The sequence below is a fragment of the Chlamydotis macqueenii genome, chromosome 26 (assembly GCF_036417535.1).
Source record: "Chlamydotis macqueenii isolate bChlMac1 chromosome 26, bChlMac1.mat, whole genome shotgun sequence".
In the NCBI taxonomy this organism is placed as follows: domain Eukaryota; kingdom Metazoa; phylum Chordata; class Aves; order Otidiformes; family Otididae; genus Chlamydotis; species Chlamydotis macqueenii.
Window position 1 is genome coordinate 3,292,813 of NC_141581.1, and position 23,919 is coordinate 3,316,731.

General features: G+C 44.6%; 1 protein-coding gene across 3 annotated transcripts in view; it reads right to left on the reverse strand.

Moving 5' to 3' along the window:
* The window catches only part of GNG7 (G protein subunit gamma 7), a 79,925-nt gene that overhangs the window by 48,726 nt on the left and 7,280 nt on the right, over positions 1-23,919 (reverse strand). For 2 of the 3 annotated variants that reach the window (XR_015261151.1, XM_086767269.1), the window contains exons 2-3: positions 15,224-15,300; positions 5,062-5,140 (exon numbers count right to left, since the gene is read on the reverse strand). The gene's annotated coding sequence lies outside the window, so the exon portion shown is untranslated. The remainder of the gene's footprint in view (positions 1-5,061; positions 5,141-15,223; positions 15,301-23,919) is intronic. The other variant, XM_086767270.1, reaches the window with a different exon arrangement.

Below are 23,919 nucleotides of genomic sequence, written 5' to 3' on the forward strand. Positions count from 1 at the left end.
ATGTCTTGCATGCCCATCAGCATCTCATACACCAAAACAAATAGCAGGTTTGCTCAGTGATATGTGACTAATTTGCTTGGCTCCTGGGCCAGCAGACGACACCACCAAGCACCTCCAGGTTGCTGACAATACCATCAAACAATGAAACCTCAGCACTGCAGCTGGCAACGACCACAAGGATACACTCATGTTTACCCAGAGTTTAGGTGTTTCACAGGAAAGACTGATTTAATTATCCTGGCTGTTGGGCAAAAAAGCAGGAGCTTGCCCCAAACTTCAGGGACCCCCTTTTTTCCTTCCCAGATCTCCAACACTCCTCAGCCACCTCTCTTCCAAAAAACCAAAAAAAAACAAAACAAGAAAAAACCAAACACAAAACCAAAACCCAAAAACCCCCTAGATTGCTATCTCAGGCCAAGGAGCAGGAGAATAGGAAACCAGGCTCTGTTTACTGCTAGCTGTTTGGAAGAAAGCCCGTGGGGTCTGTCGCTGCTGAAGGTTAGCTCGGCACGCAGGTGGAGCGTGTGGGAAGGCAGGAAGGACAAAAAACAGAGCTAGTAAGAACTGACTCAGCAACGCTCACCTCCTTTCATTATCTCAGATCTTAAAGCAGAAGTGTTAAAACACACTTTCAAAATGAGAAAGCAAGCTGGAGATGGTTTATATAACGCTGCTGGAAGCAGGCAGACATTTTAACTCATGTGAGTTACCAAGAGCACAGATGTATTGGGAAGCTGGGGATGAAAGATCGATCATCTTGCGAGTCACCCACAGCAGCTGGGGACTGCAATAAGCCATTAACATGCAGAGCACATTTCACAGCTTAGTGCAGGAGGAGGCTGAAGGACAGACTTCCCACGCAGGAAGGGACAGGATCACAGCCCACATGACGGGAAGGGAGAGTCCCACCCAGCACTGCGAGGGCAGCAAAGGACAAAGTCTTACTCCAGGCTGTCAACATCAGCTTGAACATGACTGCTTTGCAGACACTGCAGGGTATAGGTGTGTTATTGTTTCCCCTGAAAATAGCTAAACCTATTTTTAAAGAATTAACTATGCCTCAAAATAAATAATAGTCAGTAAAACAGAAGTAACATCGCAATTTTTAAAATACAGACTTTTTCCTTCTCTTAGATAAGGAGTAGAAACACCAAAGCTGGCAGCTGCTAGTATAAACAGAGAGGCCACCAGGGCCAGTGGGAGGGCCACCATGAAGAAAACTGACAAAAACCCCTGCTGCATTTGTTTTTCCATTCTCTAATATTAGGCCATGTAGGTATTTATGAACAATTCTGCAGCACATTCAAGCTAATTCCCAGAAAATCATGTGCCTGTGCAGTGAATTCAAGATTAGGAAGCATTCCAATGTTTTCTTGAGAAGAGATGTGATTACCCATACAGTACTAACAGCAATTTGAAAATCTGCCTTGTTGGTTGGCTGCCAGATACTGACCCAACGAGCATCTTATTAAGCCTCCAGTCATCTCCTCCCAGCTATTTGTGTCAAACCATGGGCTCTGAGGCTTGAAAGAGTCTAAAGCAACTTCAGTCTTCAGCAACTTCAGGACAGATATTAGCTACAGAACCACATTATAAAACATTTGAAGAAATACTAAGTGCTCAGAAATCAGTGCTTATATAACAAGTACATGACAAAAGGCTCTCTGGTCTATAGCTGCAAGAATAAGTCAGTAGTCATCAAGTCTGAAAGACTCATTTAATTTCTCTGTGAAAAAAAGAAAGTAAAAATGCCACAAACATTTCCAGCCACTGCGGACAGTCAGTCATGATCAATTCCCACCTCCTTCAGCCCAGGACACGAAGGGCATGAGTCACACGAGCCACTGAAAACAGCAACACCTCTGTCCAGATCTGACAGCCCGATGGGGAAAGGCCCTGGGTTGCTGCACCCTCTAAGGCTTTTCTTGCCCAGGATGTGCACTTGCTGTACTCAGAAATCAAAAAATGCCTGTTCAGCCTGTGTCATTATGTTATATTTAATAGGAACCATGTAGAAGTCTCTAAGAACAGCCCTGCAGTGACGGCCATGAGAGCTACTTGCTGTTAAGTTTCTTACTTGAACAACTTTAGGTCTTTATGCAGCCTGCCTCTTCTGGTTGTTCCACATCTGGACAGCTGCTAAGGGCAAGAAGCACTCAAGCTGCACTGATTAGCTAGGAAAAAAAAAAAAAAAAAAAAATCACGCCTAGAGGGCAAGGCAGCTAAAAGCTAGCCAAAAGGCCCGCTACAAATTTTTGTATGAAACAGCACCTTATTTAGACAATTTGAAAAATGTTAGAGGGACACTAAGGCTGGGAATTTGCATAGTGGGCGTCTACATCTTGCTTACCTAACAGGAGAAGAATCCTGTCTTGTCAGTAAGTCTAGACTGTAGTGCTGAATCCAGGGGACGAGGAATCTACCGGCCAGAAATAACACCCAGCGCAGGGCAGGGTGCTGCCATCTGCTGACACCCGCCTCGCTTTTCGTAAGCATCTCTGGATCAGGACGGCTCTGTAGAGCCAGGCGCAGTGCTAAGAGCAGCAAGAAAAGCCATCGTCCTGCTCACAAAACCGAAGCTGACTCTTCCAAATACTCCAGGGAGACCTGCAAGTAGTGTCCCCTGCACTGCCTCGCTCCCCTGCGCTGGCTGACCGCACTGCTAGCTGCGGTTGCAATAAAAGCAATGGCAGCATGTCAGTCTATTTTATTATAATGGATATACATTATTTAATAGTAAAAGGCCACAGCATAACAGCAGCTTTAAAATTCAAACTAATCCAAAGGCTTAGGTGGCTTAACAGAGACCTCTGCAGTTCAGAGCAGCTCACTGCAGGCAGTTTCTCTATTTTTCCATGCAGTTTTTCCCACCGAACTGGGTTTTAGAAGATACAATACCCAAAAGGCATAAAGGAGTGTATGTAGCCACCAATTCCACCTCCAAAAGCCTCGATGCAACACACAGGAATACAGAACCGCTGGCTTTAGTGTCGCATAGATCTTGACTCCTTTGAGCAACTGCAGCAGAACAGCAACCATTCGCCATCTGTCCAACTTCTGCTCCAAAGCAGCACCAGCCTGATCCACTGCTCCCCAAAGCCTCAATGGGGATGTCAAAAACCTCCTGAAAACGGGGAGGTCTGAAATACACACTCACTGCCCCTACAATTCCAACGGGCACACTAACAGAAGCAAGCAACGCTGCTGCTCTTTGAAATACAGCACCCTTGATCTAAAGATAATCCATCTCTAGGACAACAGAAGTATGCGAGCAAGGCACTCTATTCTCAGCTATGGGTTGGTCATCTCACTAGGCTTAAGTTCCTTTACCTTGCTGGTATTTCACACACTGGACAGGAAATATAAGACTTCACAAAAGGGCTGCTGATGCATGAAGGAACTTTTGCAGCTCCATGGAAAGTACTCATACCAAGTATTAGACTGCAAAGATGGAGATCACCAGAGGAAGGCGACACCAGTACGGAGTCTGTATCCCACTGTGAAATTTCCAGCTATTGAGCTGAAACAGATGCCATGTCTTTAAAGCCAACTGAAGAGATTTCTAAGTATTTCATATAAGCAGCTGCACTTAGAAGCCTCTGGTGACCAGCAGGGCAATGATGGACAAATGCGATGTGGTTAGACCCAACTGCACGGCATCACGCATGGTGGCACAGAACTGCTATCCATACAGCAGATGAGATACGAGAACTCGGAAGAAAAAGATACCTGAAGACAAGGTTGTGCAAAAAAACTGCAGAAAACTATTTTGGAAAAGGAAGCAGTGGAAATACGCTGGTGAAATGCTGTTTCTAGGAGGTTGGTGTAGATCAAACACCATGCATGATCTCACTGCCATTTCATTCAAACACACTGAAGTTTGCTTGTCCAATGTGGCTCATCTCCTTTGTGCAGTGAGGTCAGTGAGGCTTACTGGAAGGTGAACTACAGCTACAGGCATCATTCCAGTTTAAATCATTGTATTTCAGGGCACATATGGAAAATATCAACAAAATGGACAAACTGGTCTAGAACTTTTAGAACAACGTGACTGATTTATTCTGTGCTCTGAGATCACACAAAGCTTTAGGGCAATTTAAAACAGCACAACTGATATTTAACTTATTTCTTCTATAGAAAAGTCATGAGGCTTTAATCATCATGCTGCTTCATTAATTGGAGATTACTAATTACAGGATTTGTTAGTCAGCACTACCAGACAATGTTTTAGCGTTGATTGTTTGTATAGGGAAGCTTGGAACCAATGATTTAATAGTTTTAATGGAATATGCGGTGATTTGCAAGAGCTGTCCTCAGCAGAATGGACAAAAATCATTACAGTTGTCGCATACTTCCAGGAAGTAACAGCTTCAGTGGGATCAGCGTGAAGCCAAAGATGACAGAAAATAGCACAGGACGAGCGAGGCATGCACCTTAAATCACACGTTGAATCTCCTGCCTCTACTTTGAGCATTCATTCTGCTTAGAGGGCAGAGAGAAAACAGGACATTTGCAGCTTCTAATAATCTAGCACAGAGCAAAAACGCTATTACACAGAACGAAAAAGCCGTCACTTGCAGTATCTCCTGTTCGTGTGCTACTGGTTAACACGTACACACGTTCCAGCAAAGGCTAAATAAAAAAGGAAACTGAACTTCATCATTCAGCTACAGCAGTTAAAGCCTGCTGCTTCCCTTGGCTCCCTGCAAGAACAAAGTCTCCCACACACACCGCATACCTTCTGACTAAGAGGGACACATCTTCTTTGGAATCTATAGATCTTCTTCCCTAATTAAGGAGGCAGATTACCATTACATAACGAGCAGAATGTTGCTCCACATGGGCAACGAGCAATCACCACCCTTTGTCTCAGACTGGCAGGAGCACAGAGTCAAAATCACAGAGCACCTCACGACAGCAAACATACCTGGGCAAACACAACGGTATCACCTGCTGCAGCACCTTCCCACTCTAGCAGGTAAAATTTAACCATCAACGGCAAGTAAATTGATGAGGAAACAATACTGCAAGTTTCACAAGAGTAGAGTTGTTCTTGCTCACCTTCTTACTGCAGTGGAGCAGTTTCGGCAATCGTCTCCTAGGGCGCGCTTGCCGCTGGGGATCCCAGTTATGACTCCTTCTGGAAAGGAAACGGGGATTCAAGAGATCCATCACCGATATACTAAACAGATGGTGCATTATTAATGAAGTTATAATTTGGAATACTATATTTTACTCCATCAACTGCAACTTAATCATAGTGATATTTACTTCAATAATTAGTGTAATAAGGAAGGCGCTGCATGCGCTGCAGTTGTCTGTTTTTACTAATAGCAGTTTTCCATACCAAAGAACAGAATGTCCCAGATACGTTTTGAAATTAACATTGATTTGTTTTAATTTTATAGTGTTTCCAATGCAACATCTTTATTTTGTTGCATACAACAGGCACACATTGACAGGGAACTCATTTTCATTTGTTTTTATAAATAACACTTATGACCTGGAAGTCATGCTGTGTATTTCAGACACTGAATGTGAACGTGTGCCATCTGAAACCGGAGATAACTAATGCTAAAACTGCTGGATGAGAGTTCGCTTAAATATTCTGCTCTAGATTTCACTGCAGCCTGACTACTGGACTACAGTCAACAGATGTTGAGCTTAAGTCCCCCACGGTGGAAGAGAGAGGTGTTTGCACCTTTGTATTTTGGGGGAAAATACTGTAGAGCAGTGTTTTATAAAGAAGCCAGCAGAGTACTCTGGCCAGACACACTGGCAAAGCTTAGTTTTCACAAAACAAGCACAGACAAAAAAAAAAAAAAAGGTCTAGGAATGAGCTGGCCTTAAGAAAGCATTTAAAACACCCTGAAAAAAACCAAGCCATGGTTAGCTTTCTCACATGTTGGGATGTTCCCCTGCCACACGATACATGGCTCCGCAGGACATCCTCCTTCCTGCTTACCAGTAAGACATTGCTCAATACTCCTCCGGTCAGCCCAGCTTACCACACTGAAGTCAAAGCTGTTGTGAGCGAGAGCTATGGATTAATTCCAAGAATCCATCTGAGCTGAAATCCAATCCTGCTTGTTTTCTCCACTTACTGTCTGAACACAAACTTTTTTTTTTTAAAGGAGTAAAACCTACGTCATTTACTCTCCACTGGGTTGTAGGCCATGGCTTGTCTTCTCCCTTTCACCTCCATCTTCTTCAGATTTCAGTAAATCAAAGGGTGAGGAATAGCCATCTTGCCAAAACAATAATTTTAAAATTTTTTTTTTTTTTTTTTAGAATATTGTCACAAACAGCATATTCCAAACAAGAGTGACAAATGCCAGCTATCCACAGAAATATGAAGGTGAGAGCGAGAAAGAGCCTCACTATGAAACAGAACAACTTGTGTTAGGTTAGGAAACCAAGAGATCACAAAGGAGCACGGGGTAAAAGTGTAAACACTGTGGGGACAGAACAAATGGCACTAGGTTTGCAATCGGCCTCTGAACAGTTCCCAGTCCACCACCACTGATCGATCCCTCCAGGATCAGCAAGCCACTTGGTGATTTCTCACATTCCCCCAGCTCGAGCGAAGTTTTCCACAGCATTGTCCGCATGCTTGCTCTGCGGCAGCCCCCGGGCCCTGCTGAGGCTTCAGCTGGAGCTGCGCTGGCGGAGAGCAGGTGGAGAGGAGCCCGTGTGCTCCTCCCAGCCCAAAATAGCAAATGCCAATGCTGGGGCCTCACACATCGCAATCATTCCTGCTAAAGCAGCACAGGCCTGTCCAATCCCCCTTCAGAATTCAGTAATTAACTCAAACAGACCGAAATACAGGGGATTTTGTCCATCTAGCAGCGTGGCCCTCCCAAAATAAAGTATGGGAGATATGCAAGGAGCGCGCACAGGGCTGTGGAGCTGAAGAACAAGAAACGCCACCAGGAACATGGGGAAACAAGTCCTCAGGAGCAGTGCTTTCAGGATCCCCTCGCTCTGCCTCCAAGGAGGCATTTCCCTCACCAGGAGATGCAGCTCCTGCCTCTCTCTGCAGTATGGGTTAATAAGCCTCTGCAGAACGGGGGTGCGATGAGCAGTCTGGAGGAATTTCAGCCCTCAGAAAGTCAACGTGCTCCTCAGCCCTTTCCATACAGGATGGTGTGCCTTTTATAAGGGAAATAAATTAAAATTAGTTTCCCAATATCCTGCTAATCGCTGAAAAAGATTAACTTGCCCCCATAAATCACAGGCTGTGCTAAGCCAGCCTTCAGCTGCAATCCCCACTCCATTACCTGCTGGCTCTTCCAGCTATACGTGATTTCATAGCATGAAAAAATAATTACAATTTCTAAATTGCAAACAGATTTAAATAGCAAGTAGCTTGACCCTGTGAAGTATTGTGCAGTTGTTTAAGTGTCTCTGGTGCTCTGTAAGAGCTGATAAATGCCAAGCTGCTACAGGAATCCGCCACCACCTCCAAGCTGCCAGAGAGAGCTCAACGCCTCATTCAAAGACGAGCCACTCAAAATCTAACCTACGTTTTGACTAAATTAAGTCTCGAAGCTGTAACTAAAGGGAAAACACCAAATGACATTATGCACATTATTTTTATTTGTAATGTTCCTTGAACTTTATTAATGCACCTGTATTCTTGATTGTTCTTTCTTTCCTCTTGTTTTAAAAGCAAGGCAGGGACTACTGGATTGCCAATTTTAAAATTTTAAATCAGTCACCATTTAAAGAGCTTTTTAGGTTTTCTGTAGGCACTACCATTGGAGGACTATTCCAGAACCACAGCAGAAGTCTCCACAGCTGAAGGCAGTCCCTGAGCAGCTCCCATACAGCAGGTGGGAAGAACACCACCACAAGCATCACCCTCCCCACGTCTAGTCAACAATTTTGACAAAGACATTTAAGACCTCACCATCCCAAACAGTCCATCTCTGCAGGACTGGTTTAGGGCCTCTGCAAAGTAAGTTTGGCAGGAGACACGCCTGTAGGCATGAATAGCTACCTGTTAGGCTGGAGTCAAACTCTGCATGACCCAGCACTGCTGCAGGAGCAGCCTCTTGCCTGGGCTCCTCCCAGCTTCCCCCTCTGCCTGTTCGCAATCAGTGCCAGCTTTGCAGACACTCCAAACTATGCCTGATTCTCTTGCACAGACTTTTGAACTGGCAGTTAGTACATGAGGAACAGTTTGCAGCAGGGAAAAAACAACCCAACAGCTTTCCAGATGAACACAATACCATCTTTAGCTTTCCGCAGAAACAAGCCTTTTGTTTATAGGCTTGCAGAATCTGACTCCAGGGGTTGGTCTGTTCTTGCTCAAAGAGGGAAAACAAGCGTGACCTCAGTGTGCTGGAATAAACTCTGCCCTCTCCTTCCTTCCAGGCTTCTCCCAGTGCAAAGGTAAAGAACATGACATTCTGCAGCGTGACCGTGTACACTCCTGTTTACTGACATCGAAAAGACGACTGCCAGAGCCAAGAAGATAAACTTAACTGGAGTGTTCCTGCTGTCATTCATCAGGCTACACCAGCCAGTGCTTCCCAGCTGGCAAAAGGTCTTCAGTAAGTCAGCTGGCCCCTGGTACATTAAGTACAGCATTCACTATTTAGCACATACCTCTCCGTGCATGGACAGCCATGCTCACAGCAGACACTTGCCTATCTCCCACTTGTACCATTTCCTACCCAGGCGATAAGCAGGCTGCAATTTCCTTCTGGCGGATATTGTACACCAGCACTGGCTGGCAGCAAAGCCTGAACAAAGAACATGAAAGTCGTTGTGCAAGACTTGGGAGTGGCTCTGCCACTCTCATTAGAAACAGCTATTCATCACGGGAATTTGTCACACCAACAGGTTTGGGAAAAAATCTTGTCATATTTTGACCTTCTTGACCTATGCCCTATTTACAGTGCGGGCCAGAACCCCTTGCTCAAGCCTGCTCTGCGAACATGCAAGTGGCTAGCAGTGCAGGTACCAGCACTTTAAGAGATACCTTCAAGTGGGTGTGGGCTGCAAGGAGGGGAATTCCTTTCCGAACTAACTGGAAGCAGCAACAGTTGGTAATGCAAAGCATCTCCCAGGGCTGGAGCCCGCAGCTGTTCCCTCAAAGCCAGTTCCCTCAAAGCCAGGGCAAGGCTCAAAGGAAGCCAGATCATCCATTCCAGCCCACCAGAAAACCTGCAGTGCCAGGAACTCTGTGGGAGGCTATCTCTGCAGAAAAGCCTTTCCACAAGGATTGTCCAGCTCGCTGGCAGGAGGAATTCGCTATACTTCCCTTGGATGTTCCAAGATCCGGCAGATAGTGGCACGGTGTTCTGGTTTTGTTAGTGAGGTGGGGCTGTGGTGGCAGCTTCTGTAGGAAACTGCTGGAAGTCGCTCCCCTTTGTTCAGTGGACTCGGCCGGGCCTAGGGCGGACCCAGTGCTGGCCAAGGCCGAGCCAATTGGTAGCAGAATGTTCCGTGATAACGCCTCTACGATAACATATTTAAGAAGGGGAAAACAGAAAAAAAAAAGAGAGAAGATGTAAAGCAGCTGAGCAGGGGCAGAGAGGGGGAGGCGCGAGCCTTGTGGGCCTTGCACCCCTCACCCTCTGGCCTCCCGCCGGGCAGCGACTGGGCCCAACTCAGCCCGGCCCGGCTGCAAGAAGTGGAGAGGAGATGAGAAGTGAATAAGATGTAAAAAGGATCCTGAGAGGTGTCTGCCAGCCTGTTGTGAGGAACAGCTACAGACGCCAAGGTCAGTGAAGAAAGAGAGGGAGCAGTAATGCGGCTCCTGGCCAAGATTCCCCTGCAGCCCGTGGTGAAGACCATGGTGGAGCAGGTTGTCCCCCTGCAGCCCATGGAGGTCCATGGAGGAGCAGAGATCCACTTGGAGCCCGTGAAGGACCCCACATCGGGGCAGGTGGAGGCCTGAAGGAGGCTGTGGTCTGTGGAGGCCCCGCTGGGACAGCTGTTCTGGAGGGACTGCACCCCGTGGAAGAGATGACCCACGCCGGAGCAGTTTCACAAAGACTGTGGCCCGTGGGAGGGACCCCACGCTGGAGCAGGGGAGGAATGTGAGGAGTTCTTTCCCCAATGATGAAGCAGCAGCGTAAAACAATGCGTGATGAACTGACCACGACCCCCATTCCCTCTTCCCCCCTGTGCCGCTCGGGAGGGGAGGTAGTAAATGTTAAGCCTGGGAAGAGAGAGGGGTGGGGGGAGGTCATCTTGTTCCCTGTTTCACTCTCCTGCTAGTTTTAGAAATAAATGAATATTTTTCCCCAAGTCGAGTCTGTTTTGCCCGTAATGGTAACTTTAAGGATCTCTCCCTGTCCTTATCTCAGACCTCGAGCCGTTTTTCTTGTATCATCTCTCCCTGTTCTCTCGGAGGGTGGGGGGAGCGAGACAGAGACTGCGTAGTCTGGTCCCGATCAGGGCTGAACTACGACACATGGGCAGGCAGCTGATGCTATCAACTATTCCAGCTGTGATTAATATAAAGTTCTATGAAAAGATTAAAGAGAACTCAGAAATACAAGATTCAAAAACTCATCCTTCCGTAGCACGTGACTGCTGATTTTGTTATTAAGTCCTTAGGATTTTTAAAGAGTGCTTGAATACACGGCAAAGTGTAAAAATCAAAGACACCGCATTCATACGGTGAGCAAGACACCAACCCTGCCACCTTTGCAAATTAAGGTAGATGTGCAACATTCTTGACAATCTGACTTGGAGTTTTAAAGTGAGACCTAGAAAAAACACATTTACACAGGCTCTGAAAACTCCAGCGTGCAGTCCGCTCATTTTAATCTTAGAGTTCAAAGATTTCAAGCAGTGAAGAACCATGCATTTTAGAAAAAACAGAGCCAGTCAGCATACTATTTGTGCAGAACAGCCTTGACACTCCTGTTCCAGATGAGAGCCCTGCTCCAGTAAGAGCAGTGTGACACAGATCACTGCAGGCAGTTCCACGGCGGGGCTACTGTGGAGCTCTGGCCTCCCTGGCCCAGTGGATGAAGCGAGTTTGTTCAGCGCCGTGAGGTAAGGCAGAACAGCTCACGGCAACTAAGCTGTCAAATAGCAAAAAATAACTGATGGATCAAGGAATCTGGGAACTGTTACGTGCCATATCACAGGGCGAAATTAAAGTATTACTGGCAGGTACTGCTGACCAACAGATAACAAAGAGGCACAGAGATGCTTCAGCATGAGATTGTGATTTAGGGCCGTGCTGCGATTATGAGGCAATGACCTGCTGTGCAGCATGGCGTGTCTTCTCACTCTGGGCAAGTAGGGCACAGACCCACGCCAGAAGTTCACGTTCCCCCAGTGCTGATGTGCTAGTGAAGTTAAAGGGAAAGAAAACATTACTGAAGGTGAAGTTGCCGAGATCACACTCAAAATTAAATAACCCTAATGAGATAACCAACGTTGGGTTTAATTCTGCTACTTAGTACTCTAATAATAGGCAAAAGATCTTGTTCCAGAGGTAGATTTTGTCATGTTTTTAAAAATATATACCTATAAATAGTAAATCATTATCAAACAATTGCATCTAGACAACAATGCAAAATATCCATGGTAAAGAGAGAGCTTGTAAAGTTTAGCTTTTCCCCATTAATTCCTCCAAGGGATGAGCAGATTCTTTTTTCCTTGTCCACAGAACTCCTGCCATTTTCCAGCTCACAGCCCAGGATTTTTGCTAAGTAACAACTGCCACAGCCAGCTCACATTCGCTTTTGGAAGCAAATTGCTAATTGTGAAGTTGCTAGGAAGTATGTTCTGGCAACTTGCTCTGGAACATTTTTTAAGTCCTAAAAAGGGAAGGCTTGGAGCAGAGGCAAGCAAAAAGGGCCTTCCCTATGTGCTGCAGTGCTTCACACCTCAAGGGATCTAATGCTTCAAGCTCAAAAGCTGCAGAAACCATTTTAACGGGACCCATACGACGGCACTTGTCACTTTAAAGTCCCTCCAAAGGCAAAGTCCGAGCAGCAGCTGCTCCCGTGAAGCTCGCTCCTTTAGGGTCTCCGAGCAGAGCAACAGGAAGCATTGCTAGCTGCTGTGCTGCTGGAGGACAGAGAGCAGCCCAGCACCCCAGCTTTGTGCACAACGGCATCTATACACAAGCTGTTTCACACGGGGGAAGGTGCAACTCGAGACCACACAGATCTGTAAAAAGAGAGTAACTCACAACTGAAGTTTAAGTGTGAAATGCCTTAAACACTCATCCACCTAAGGAAAAGGGCAGAGGTGAACAAGGCTGGCTAGCACAGAGTGGTGCAGTATGGTACACGAGCACCGTATTTACCTACCCGGCCGTTCTGCAGCAAGCGGAGCAGTCTGCTAAGCAGCCCAGGGTATTCAGAAGGACAGCTAGCACACAATCATGTATTCCTACTCAGGCTTTGTTTTTCCTCTGAGCAAAAGAGGGAAAAGTTTAAAATAAACCTTGCAGACAGCAGCATTCCATTTGCAAGAGTTCATTCTTAAAAGAAACGGGACAAACTAATTCCGCAGTAAATATTTAGGGTTCCAACTCTGCTTAGCAGTATCTCGTTAAACACTTCCAAGGTTTTAGAGAGCCAGTAATACACTCAGGACAGCAGTCCATGGAAATAACAGGACTTATTTCAGAAGTAACAGAGCTATTTTTAAAAGTTTTACTTACGGGATGCCAATTTCCTGAAGCTGTTTGGAAAATTAAATTTTAAAATGTACAAACACTAATGGAACAAAAATGTGCTATAGCAACAGCCTTCTTTTACTAGGAGATACACTAGATGTGTTTCTGGACTTTCCAACTTTCACCCCAGAAAAATCACCTTTTCCTCCTTTCAGAAGACAGATTAAGAATAGCAACAACAACAAAATCTGTATGTCTGCAGCAAAAAAAATGTTTATAGATAATGTTTATTCCTAAAAAAAAAGAAATCTTCCAGTTTTACCAAATGCCTCCAGCTGTTCTAAACAGATCAAACCAGTGACAATACACTTCTTTACTTAGGGATGCTTAGGTTTAACATCATTAGATTAGCCCATCATTAGATTAGCCCAAATAAGCAATACAAGAATTTTTATGTTGCTGACAACCTCCTAAAAATTGGAGGAATTTTAAAACATACACCAACTTAACAACTGCTTGCAACAGGAAGAGGAGGTGAAAGAGTATCCAGCTGAAGCAACAAGGGAGAATTCATTACACTGTAAATACCAGAGTGAAACACAGATGGGATGCTGAGGTTTATAATTCTTGAAGTGCCATTATTGCTTTTAAATATTATGATAAGTGGCTGAACAGCGTAAAGTATAGCTGTTTTCATAGGCTGCACCAACAATTTAGGAACTGTACCAGTAAAACAAATACTAAACATGCTGTTGACTTGAAATAAAAATTAAAAAAAAAAAAATAAAAAAAGACACACGAGCATTGCTTCCAAGCTAGCAATAAAGCACTCCCCAGGGAGAGGATCTTTCCTCCTTTCCTACCAGATGGGTAAAGTTCACCTCGTTCCACCATTACAGAAAGTGAGAAGGGAAAGAAGAAAAATGTCTCGAGGAAGGATTTAGAAGCAAGGTTAATAGTTTTGTTTTAAACGTGGATGCTTCTACTGGGATATGTTCCTAAAGCAATTTTTGAGGTTATTTCAATGTGCTTCCATGTTATACAAGTGCCCTATCTTCTAGGGCTATCAAGTAATTTTATATATTCAATTAGCAAGAAAACGAAATGCCTTAATGAACCCTGGGAAACAGGGTGTTCTTGATACATCAGCGATTATTAGGCCAGGGCAGCATCACTTCTGCAAGATGCAAGTCGCCAATAAAGATGCCTTCACATAACTTTAGGAACCAGGCAAAAATTGACAGGATTAAAGACTGCTTCCTAAACAACGGATAGCTGCTGTGAGAGTGCTGACTGGCAGCAGAGAACTGCTAGTCAGTCACCACGCAGAACTGAATGCAACAAAAGGGTTCACAAATGGGTTCTGAAAACAGAAGCCAAACCCAGCAGTGACAACTCGTTCACAGGCCTTGCTGAAGAAAGAGCTTACAAAAAGAAAAAAGCACACTGGGCTGGGGAAGAGATGCATGCTTCCATACTTCAAGAAAAGTCTACCTCTTGAGTGAACAAAGATTTCCTTTTGAGATGGAGACTAGCATAAGCATTTCCTCTTTGGTGCCCTAAGGCAAAATACTACAATATAACAACCTACATTAGTTTTCCTTTTTTTTTTTTTTCTTTTCTCCCCAATTCCTTCTATTTTGAGTTAAGTCTCCATTTGACTCTGACTCATAGCAAAGCTCTGTGCTGATCCCATTAACATCATTCCCCTCTTGGAAGAGACACCAAGTGCAAAAAGTAGGGCAAAATTATGCAACTGGGACAGAAAGGGGACTTTTTTTTAGGAAAGTGAGACAAGAGGAAGTGCTGCCTATCCCTGCCACAGTCTGGGGAAAAGGACCAACAGTCACATGATGATATACAGCTCCTAATACATTTGCTGAGTCTGCCAGTCAATTATTCATTTCAAAGGATTTTAAGGACTTAACGCTCTCCCAGCATTCTGTAGACTAATGCTGTTTCTCAGCTGATTCTGTGCGGTCCAGCTGCCAGGGACACACTGCCCTCTCTTGGAGACTCCAAAACCAGCCCCATGGAAGGATGCTGAAGACCAACACGCTGTTGGCATCTCTTAAAAAAAAAAATTTCTACAAGAAGCAACTCTGCTAATGCTCCCCTGCCTGATATACTGCTTTGAGGAAGGAAGTGTGAGTGCCTTTTGGAAGAGCTGCTCTTAAGGTAGGTCAGTTTTGACTAATAACCTTGAAGGTACCTTCAAGGTATCTTCCTATCAAAACTTTTAATATTTTCACGTACAATTGTATGGCAGATAATGCATGACACAACTGTCTACCCCAGAGCATATTATAACATCTAAACAGCAGTGATATTGTGATATGGTAACGGTCATCACAGAAAAAGAATGTAATTGAGAATAAGCATTCCAACTTATAGGCAATAGCTACATGTTAGCTCGCTGTGTGACTTGGGGTAATTTTAGACTCTTACCTTGGTCAAACTGTCTCTCCGTGGACTCTGAGCATGCTGTTAGCACATTCACACTACTCACCTTGTTAGATGTCTCTGGTTTGGGGAGTAAACAATACAAAGGTGTGGAAAATTAACTGTGAGGCAGGAGAGATGGTCTGGATGGCTTTGTGGTATACTGCTGAATAAACGTACCTGGTGAGAGAGTGTTCACACCACCTTCTTCAGCACAAAGGCAGATGCGCTCTCTGGCTTGAAAAAGGACAGTTCTCCTAAAAAATGAAATGGAGAGACTTTTCAGCAATTAAAACATTCCTGCAGGGAATGTCTGCTACTCTGAGCATCAGGCTTTGACGCAAGCAGCTGAAGCACATCACACCTTTTTCTTTGTTTCCATTTAACGACGGCAGACATAGTAGCCATACGGCTACAAAGACCCTTTATGCTGACAGACACAGGCGCTATTTTCTCCCTGCTTGAAACCAGGCTAGACTTAGCCATTACAGTACTATTTAAAGTCACCCAATAAGTATGAGGGACACATCACGTGGATGCAATGATTAGCAGCTTCACAGCTCTGATGGTCAGCGAGCTTTACGGCTGACTCCTGCCATGCAGGCAGAGCACCTGTCTGCACTCAGTGCAATTTCATATCTGAGTCTGAAGATGGCTCCATCAGCACAAGAGATGTCACTCATGCCTCCCTATGCACAGGAAAAAAAAAAAACATCATTAGGCACACAAAGAATGAAGAAATATTCAGGATGCTTAGTCAGCCATCAATCACATGTTATTTGTCATATGCTGACAACAATGATGCAGTGAAGGCAGGGAAGCAGTCACATACGTGCATTATGTATTTCTAAAGATGTAAGACTGTGATATAGAATCTACAACAAAAGAAATTAGAGAAAAATAGCCTGAGCAACTCATGGAAGTCAAATAGAAAAAGAATGACAAAGATTTAACTAAAGAAAGGGAAGAGGAAGGCATATCTTGCAGCATTTCATTTTTTGTTCCTCCCCACAACGATCAAATTAAAAAGCCCACACACTTAAACTAAGTATAAGTTAAAGGGGAGCTGGAAATACAGTAATTTGCAATCACTACTTAGGTTAGGAAAATTGCTGCATTGTATTCTTTTGTCAAGCAGCAGATAACAAAAAATGCAAAAGAAAATGTGGAATTTGGACCCACCATACAAGAACCAGAAGGAAACTGATGCAATCTTAGGTATGGGTTTATCAAGCTGGACCTAAGGAGCTCCGGCCCCATAAACACCACCTAGCAGGGAACGAGTGACAGGACACAAAAGTAGCTGTGCAAAGATCCCAATGCCCTCCTCCATGCCCACATTGCAGCTACAGCCATAATGCTACCCTCACACACACAGCCCAACAGGTTTTAGACCTCAACAGGTTTTTTTGTGGTGGTTTTTTTTTTTTTTTAAACATAACACAAAACCAGAACTTGGAGTAGGCATGTACCTAGGACCCAGTTACAGAGCTGTGATTTACTAATAAAACTTTCTTCAGGAACCTTCACAATGTTTAATTTACACCTTTGAAAACACCTCTGATAAAACCCTGGCTCCACCAAGGTCAGGCAAGATTTGCCATTGACTTAAGGGTAAATATCCTAGTTGCATATATGTTTACGTTGCATTGCGTCCAAAGCTCCAGATGTAACGTCAGGATTTAATTCATGACAACAGGCAGTCAGCATTTCCAACAGCCAGCCAATCCCTGCAAACAGGCTACCTAGCCCCTCCAGGGCTGGGTGAAACCCTCTCTAGCTATTAGAAGAGAAACACAGGAAAAAAAGCACAAAGGTAGTAGAGAACATTAAAGTTACTATTTTAGGTAAAGCTTTTGCAAGCTTGGGTTTCCTTTAAGGTGGGAGAAAAACAATCAGGTGACTAGGGCTCGTGCTGCAAGGGGCCACAGGGAAGAACAGGGCTGCGGCTGGTGCTCGGCCTGTTTTCATGGCAACAGCACTAAAACAGATGCTGCAAGCTCTGCGAGGGCAAGAAGCTGCAGAGCTTGTTTCTAGAGGGAACTGTTTCATGTCTAATCATTAACAGTAAAGAGCACCCTAGATAAAAGTCAGCTAGCGATAGACTAAAGCAATGATGCATTTCCAGTCAGAGTCATTACAGTCACCAGGAAGCGCGGGATGTTTGCTTGCTCCTGTTTCCCCTGCAGAGGGGACAGCTTTGCAGGAAACAATATAAATTAGAATTAGAAACAGTCATCTATTTGTTCTTCAAAACTCTCCCATCCAAACAGCAAGAGCATTCGCTCCAGCGTGCTGATGGCAGCAAGATCAGACCTGCTCACATACATTAGTGCATTTTAAGCCACTGCTGCCATTAAAGATGAGAAGTGGCAGCGTTGTGAGCTTGCTTGCCACGAAGACCGCAGTGTTACAGTCTGAAAGGCGCAAACTTAAGATACGTCAAGCCCATTACTTGCCTGATAAGGTTGTGATGGCAAACAAACCCCAATGTGCAGCTGTAACACCCCATTCTATGGCAAAGCAGCACGCTTGGGAGTCCCTAAGAGCCCGAGATAGGAACAGAGGTGCATTAACCATCCGCTCCCTGTGTGGCACATCTGCCCTGTGGAAGAGACACCAGACATCCTGTGCTAAGTGCCTGGCCAGAGACGGGCAGCCTTTAGGTACAGTCACAGCATATGCGTTGCACAGCCCAGCCGTGCATCAGCACCGGTCTCCTACCTGCAGCTTGTGAGCATCATCAGCTGCTACGGCTCCAATCTGTTCGTCAGACAGACACAGGCACCACTAAAACAACAGGCAAAACGTCAAGCCCTCTTATCCTTCCAAGAAATCTGCTGCATTAAGACACCCGCTAGACTCGTTCCAGTCCAGCCCACAAGGCACCGATATCTACCAGCCCGCATACTGGAACAGAGAGGCATTTGTTCCCTTTTGTATCAACCCTACTCTCTGGGCTAAAATCCAGAGAAAACCACCGAGAGCAAAACCCCTCAGCTGCCGAACAGGCATGAGGGTCCCAGACCCTCCCTCCACACGCTGCCATCCAGGAGGGGTGCCTGCCTCCAGCCCCCTCCTCAGAAAGCCTCCGAAGCTGCAGCTGTAAGCAAGCACAGGGGAGGTTACTGCAGCTGGAGCCTGACAAAATAACACATGACATAAAACAGAACTAAGCCAGACTATTTTAAGTTGATAAAAATTCTTCTTTTTCTCCAGTACCAGAGGTATGTAGACCGCATGGGTGAGCATGGTGAAAGCCTGTATCAGAAATGCCATCTGCATCACCCTCACTTTTGAGTATCTTTATCACTTCACTGCCCCCCCCAAAAAAAAACCCTGTTAAAACAGACAGTGTTCAAGGACAGGTTCAAAACAAATTTAAGTGTAAAAAAGTCCAAAAGACTCTACAAAAAAAGGCAGCAGCACGTCAGCAACCCTATCTGTCTTCACTTCCTGAAGCTGAAACACTACTCTGTCCATCACGCAATAACCCCAGGCCCTGTTACCCAGCTGTACGCCTGGTGCTCTCTGCCAGAAGATGCCTCCACAGAATCAAACATCTCCCACAGGCCACGCAGAACTCGCCGTCTTTCCATGAACACAAGGACAAAAGCCCATGTGACATGGCACAGCACCATCCCTGCCCAGCTGATTCACAGCAGCAGACAACAAAACAGCAATGCTTTCAACATGCAGCTTCGCACTCTGAAATATTAGGAAAAATTACTTAGGATTACAAGACAGCACCACGAAACAGAGCTATTTACCATTTGTTCTTAATGTCCAGCCTCTGTATTTATAGCAAAACTGCTCACCTAACAAACCTTTGCTGTGCTTGAGAGCATCACAGAAGTAAGTGTTTTTTAAAATACATATTTAGAAAGGGGTATTTGCATAATACTTTGCCCTTTTTTGGGGGGTATGTTTTATCAAAAGCTTCTTAAGAAGTAATAATTTGTTTCCCTAATAAGCTGGTGTTAAAAGTCTCAACTATCTCGTTATAATCACGTTGACACTCCTAAAAATCTGTAGAGGCTTAGGAAGTTCTTGAGATCTGTTGTCCCAGAGACAGAACATGATTACTGCTCTGCCTTCGTAGCCAGCAGGAACATCAGCCCCTTCACCCGTGATGCAAAGCCAGAACCACACAGGTGTACAGGGTCCCTATGAGCCTGCCGAGCGTGTTGCAAAGTAAGTTGTGCCCGTCCATTGGGATTAACAAAGATCATCTGAACCTGCATCCCTCATGGTGGACTAGCTTTGGCAGGAGCTCAGAGCAAAGCTCCTTCCACAGTTGAAACACCAAGTGTGGCTCACATCATACAGAAGACAACAGCAGGAGTCCACAGCATCCTGAGAGCCAAGCTGACTTGTGGCAATGTGATTTCAGCTTCTCCTTTTATCACAGTTGTCCTCACTCAGACCAAGAATTGCAAGAAAAAAACCTCGTAAGATTGGAGCAGCAACCGCTATTGGTGGAAAACTGAAAAAGCCTTCAAATCCTACAGAAAGCCCGCCCCTAATGAGATCTGTTTCAGCGTCACATAAGCCAGGAAAGTAAACTAATAATATTTATAGAAATGGATTAGAGTTGAATCTTCTGTAAATCTGGTCATGCAGAGAAAACCTTGAAAAGAGCACTTGGTGACAAGTCTGCCAGCAAGCTCTCCGCTCTCCAAATTCTTTATCATGCTCATTTCCTACGGTCAAAGCGAAATGCATGCAGGCACTAGGGACAAGTATTAGATCATGTAACAGGTTCACCTGCTCCTTAACTCTACTCCAATAACTAGTTCCATAGCAACCCTTTAAATCAGGATGCTAATTAAGGTAACACTGTTACCCTGGAAGGAAGGTATAAGAATCAAGAGCAAGAGCAATTTCAACTTTCATCCTCCTCTATTTTTCTTAGACAAAATTAAACACTGCTAGTGAAAGTGGCTTTTTACTTTGATAATTTCAATTAAGTTTGGTCTACATAACTATGCAGGCCCCAAGGTGAAGTGCCTAGTATTTTACAATGCAAAAAAAAAAAAAAATTTAAGAATTCTACAATTTATGATTGCCCAATGCTACCAGCATTTGAAAGAGGAAACACTCCGGGCTGGATGCAACCTGCAAGCAAGCTCAAGTATCAGCCAACATTAAGCAGAAGAAATACAGATGTGGACAAAAGCCTCTCAAATACTACAATAGAATTAAGTGGCAAGTGTCCAAGACCATCCTTCTTCCCAACCAGCCATTATACTTTATTTTTTAATCAGCATAAGGCTACAGGTTAAGCCAGCAGGTCCCTCATTTCTTGAGTTTGAAGGAATGGGAATTTACAGTGCAATACCATTCACAGCAAGCAAGCAGCCAACAAGAGAACGATGGAGAGAAACACAGAGCCAACAGAGAGCCCTTTCGCAGCAACTTAAAAAATACTGCATTTGATTCATTTTTACCTTGTATGCACCTAAAATTTCAAGTAGCGTTTGGACATCTCCACGGAAGTCAGCTGCATCGCTCTGCGGACCAAAACCCGATCCCCGGGTACTAGCACCTGGGTTAGCTCGATACAATCAGTCCCCGCAGGAATCTGAACCCATAATTACAGCATCTCACAGCAGTCTGCACATGGAAAATATGAAGGAGGAAAGCTTTATTTACGCAGGAGACAACAGTTTCAAGGATGACATGATTAAATCAAGGAAAAATGGTGAAATGCAGAAAGCTAGCAGATTCAGGAAGTTCTTAAAAGAAAAACAGCTGCACCAGAGACTCTTTGGCTTCTCAAACTACAGGAAAATCGCCTGCACACAGGAGAACTTTCAACCTGGAATGCCTCAGGAGCACTCATCAGGATCCTCACAGCTAAAAATTCAGAAAGGCACCAAACTACTACCTCCAGCAGCAGCAACCCTCTTGCCAGCCTGCGGCCTCTCCTTCAGCTCAGGGTGTTAACTATTTTCCTACACCACTAGCAATTAGCTTTATTAAGGGTTCAACAAGATTTCCTGCCCCTCCACCAACCTTCCCCAAGTGCACTTCCTGACCCTGGAGACATTCACATCTTCGCCAGGCTAGCAGAACTCTCCTCTGAAAATTAGGGAGCAGCACACTTTTAAATCAGGGTGGTTTGCCTGCCAACAGATTGTATTGCACCTACAAATTAACAGCATACACAGTTATTAGCCAAACAACCTCTCCCAGCTGTTATTTACTGAAGAGAGTAGGAAGTGGTTACTCTCGAGCTACAGCTGAACCACAGCAAGTTTTAATTTTTTTTTCTTAATGCAGTACGAAGTGAGCGCAGTAACAGTGCACAAAAGAGATGCACACAATACATCTCCTCTGTTAGTTGACAACCCTATTCTATTTCAGGAATGCTCATCTGCAGGTGGAATTGGATTTATGTTCCCATGACTGACAATACAACTCACTCGACTCCGCTCCATCCCGGCCTTTGGCAGCTGCTGCTATTTTGAGCGCTGTGCCTCTCCAGTACTGCTGAACAGTATTATTCAAAAGTGAGAACTATTTCCAGATAACACAAGAACAGCATTTTTCACACTTTAAAAAAAAAATAATTATTTCTTAGAAGTTCTGCAAGAGGGTGAAGAATCCTCTCCAGCAAAGCTAGGGTCTACTTGCATTAATGGGCTTTTCCTACACAGAACCCAGGCAGTCGCTGAGACTAATGAAATGAAACTGAAATCACTGCCCTGTAGCCCACTTGCTGCACTGCTGGAATGGGCAAAATAGTCTTACCTATCACAAAGATTCTTCACCAGCAAGTAGGAAAGCATCTGTTCCCTGTATCCTGATAAGGAACTTGTCTTCTGGCAACAGACTGGCAAGGCAGACCCTCAGAAGTCACAGCTACAGCCAACCTATGCTGGACTTGTCCCCAGAAATATCCATAAACCAGAAAGAAATAGAAAAATGTGAGGTAACATTAAGATCGAGTCAGTATCCTAACAAAAAAATGTTCAATCTAGAACATGTAATTTTGTGTTTCACTCATATGCACCACAAATACTTTACACAAACACGCACCAGAAGAGCAGGTTGTTTTTAGAGTACTTCAGAAATGTAAGAGTTAACTGCTCCTTAGGAGGCTCTATAAGTGTCCACCTAGATCCCCAGAAAGAAAAGCTGAGGGTGGGATAATAAGGTGAAGAATGTTAACCACCTAATTAGCAATCAGAGGAAAGAATTTTGCGATCAGTCAAAAGCGCTGACTTCTTTAAGCTTCATATTGATCCGTGCAAGCACTGCAGTTCAGACAGAGCTGTTCTGGGTCACTCACCCTAAGGTCCGTAACACAGAGGGCCTCTAATTGCTACAGGCAGCCAGCTCTGCAAGATGAAGGGCAGAGCCGGATAACGGACCAGAAGGTCTGAAACGAGAGCAGTTCAGCTGCTTCCCCGCACCAGTTGAAACGCTGCCCGCTGCGGCTCTCATGATCTGACTTCCATTGCAATTAGCCCTAAAAGCTCTACCAGGTCAGCAATTGTTTCAGCCTTCAGAAGCTCATGTCTTCCATGGTGCTTGTAACGAACAATGCCTGGACAAATTAAATTCTAGTCAAGTTGTCACCAGCTGCAGCTCATATGCACACAATTTTTAAACTAACGTTCTGGAGCAAGCTCTTCCTTGTCCTCCGTAAGCCGAATTGCTTGTGCCCCACAGGGCTGTTAGAAAATAATTACTTCTCTAAACCCACAGGCTACTCTTCCAAAGTAGGTGTGCCCCGTGACTAATATCTGGCAAGCAACCAGTTCCATCTGCATTGGTATGCTGCGAGCACAGAGCTACTGCTCGCAATATCTGTGCTAACAAATGTGAAATCCTTTTTTTTTTTCCCACCCCATCATCCCATGTTAAAAATGCTGCATATAGTTCTATCAATGCTTTTACAAAGCGTATCTGCTGTTTATCACATCCACTAATGGATCGGTCGTTAAAGCAGATGTTCTAAGCTCGACAAGTTTCTACAAGGGAGCATAGCACCGTATTTTTAAGCACTGACAAATGTATTTGGCATTGCAACTCTGCCGTGTAAATCAGCAGAAAACACAGGATTTTGTTGCCTTTCCCAGAAAGGTATTTGCAGCAAGCCCCTTCAGAGAGCAGGGTGGGATTTAGGCTTTAACACGCACAGAATAGTCTGCAGACTCCCCAAAATGGCATTAGAGAAACCCGCTTGTTGCTCCTGCAGCTCTTCCTGGGGACACACTTTCTACGGCTCGCTTCCCAACACAACCAGCAGCACGGCACCAGGAAACATGGATTCACTCAAGAGCCCGAAGCAGCTCTTTCAGATGGATACTGGAGTGCTAGGAGCCAAACTCAACTTAGTAAAACCAGCGGCAGGAGAAACTTGAGAGAGAAAAGATATCCATGTTCACGCCGCTAAGCATGCCTGAATGTCTGCTGAGTATGTTGGAATCATCAGTTTGTTTCCCAAAAGGCTGATGTGCTGCACAGTCCCACCTCAGATTAAACACACCTGACCCAAATTGACAGCACTTGCAGGTCCACCAGCGGACAGCCAGCCATATTCCGAAAACAAACGGTTCTGGAAATCATTTGTTGGCAAAGCAACACGGGATTTTAAATTGGAAGAGAAAGACATGATAAGAGGTTAGTTTATTTCCAAACACTTTTACGTTCCTCTCAGAGCTTTTCTTACAGTCACATTCACCTGAAAATAATCTTCAGGTCCTGTTCATAACAAAAAAAAAAAAAAAAAAAAAAAAAACAAAAAAAACCCACCACACCCAAACTATTAAATCATTGTACTGACCAGCATCCAATCCCATCCCACCTGCAGTTATCTTCACCTGACTCAAGACAGGAGCTAGAGCACAAGCTTAAGGGTCCTC